The following is a 1,874-nucleotide window of genomic DNA, read 5'->3' as shown; positions in this document are numbered from 1 at the left end:
GAAGAAAGTAAAACAAAATAGAGGAAAGAACTAGAAGGCAAAGGGCATTTGTAGAGGTCTAAATACAGGCATGTACATGTCAACATATTTATATAGGACAATGGGGAAATAGATCTATGTACATATATTTATAGGTTTATTATTAAAGTAGCAGATGGACATTGGGACTCTACTCAAGTACTCACTCAATACAAGAACACTTTGTTCTATTAACCTGGCATTCCATGATGCTCTCCTTCCCAACAAGATTGCTGAAGACAAAGCAGATGCATAAGAAAATGTGGTGAAGAAAATGAGCCTGGCTATCAAAAGATACAGCACCTGGGGTCTTAAAGGCTTGAAGATAAACAAGTGGTCATCTAGCTTAGAAGCTTAGAAGAAGCACACCAGCCTGTGTGATCATGAAGTGTCAACAGAATCAGGTATCAGGCATCAAAGAACAAAAAATCATATCATTGTGAATGAGGACGAGTGCAGAGTGGAGACCCAAAGCCCATCTGTAGGCAACTGGACATCCCCTTACAGAAGGGTAGCAGGGAGGAGACGAGCCAATCAGGGTGCAGGGTAGCACCAATGAAACATACAACTTTCCTCTAGTTCTTTCATGCTTTCCCCCCCTGCCAACCTCCACTATCATGATCCCAATTCTACCTTACAAATCCGGCTAGACCAGAGCATGCACACAGGTACAGATAAGACCTGGAAACATAGGGAATCCAGGAAAGATAAACCCCTCAAGACCAATATTGAGAGTAGCCATATCAGGAGGGGAAGGGGAAGGTGGGGGAATTAAAGGGAGAACCAATCACAATGAGCTATCTATAACCCCCTCCCAGGGGGATGGACAGCAGAAAAGTGGGTGAAGGGAGACATTGGTCAGTGTAAGATGTGAAAAAATAATTTATAAATTATTTTAAGAGTTCATGAAGGAAGGAGGGTGGGGGGAGGGAGAAAGGGAAAAACATGAGGAGCTTATACCAAGGGCTCAAGTGGAAAGCAGATGTTTTGAAAATGATGATGGCAACAAATGTGCTTGACACAATAGATGAACGTATGGATTGTGATAAGAGTTGAATGAGTCCCAAATAAAATGATTATATATATATATCCTTGAGCATAAATATGTTTGTTTAAAGTCTTGAAAATGTTGATTTTATGTGGAAATTAGGAGTGGCTCCAATTTAAATGTAAAGCATTGAACTGAAGATTCAAGTAACCATTGGTTTAATATGATTGACTGCCTAACCTCATGGGTGACCAGCTCTCCCATCTGATTAACAAGGAATATTAACTTAATGATCACTGTGATGGTTTCCAGCCATAAGATTGGAGGAGTTAATGATTCAAAATTTGTATTTAGCATGATCCTCCCTCTACTTCACATCATCATCCACTTCATAATTCATGTCCTTTTGAATTAGTTCTCCCTTCATGCCCCATGTATTCACTTTGTAACTGAGTAGGCAAGGAAGCAACCCCTTTCCTTTACACTTTGCATGGGACCATTAAGCAAACTAGTAGCAGGATTAAGACCTGAATTGAGGTGCTTAATGTATCTCCCCTGCTACTTCCTTTAACCTGAAAAATATATTGCAACCAACTGCCAGTGATTCTATTCAGCTGAGACCTTGCATTGTCAAAATCACTACAAGATCCTAAAGTGTCGCCAACTCTTTTCCATCCAAAGGGAACTGCGTGAATGAGCATTGGCTTCCTGAGGATAAAACCACACATTTTGGTCTGAAAGTATTGAAGTAGTTCTCAAGGTAGCAATTCTCAGTCTGATAGGAAGGAAGCTATTGTAGTGTCTTGTTTTTGTTTATGACACAGTAGTCTTCTGGTTTCCAATGACACTAAGAATGAAAGTTATTTTG

Source organism: Tenrec ecaudatus, chromosome 3, assembly GCF_050624435.1.
Source record: "Tenrec ecaudatus isolate mTenEca1 chromosome 3, mTenEca1.hap1, whole genome shotgun sequence".
NCBI lineage: Eukaryota > Metazoa > Chordata > Mammalia > Afrosoricida > Tenrecidae > Tenrec > Tenrec ecaudatus.
Note: the sequence above shows the minus strand (reverse complement) of the source record.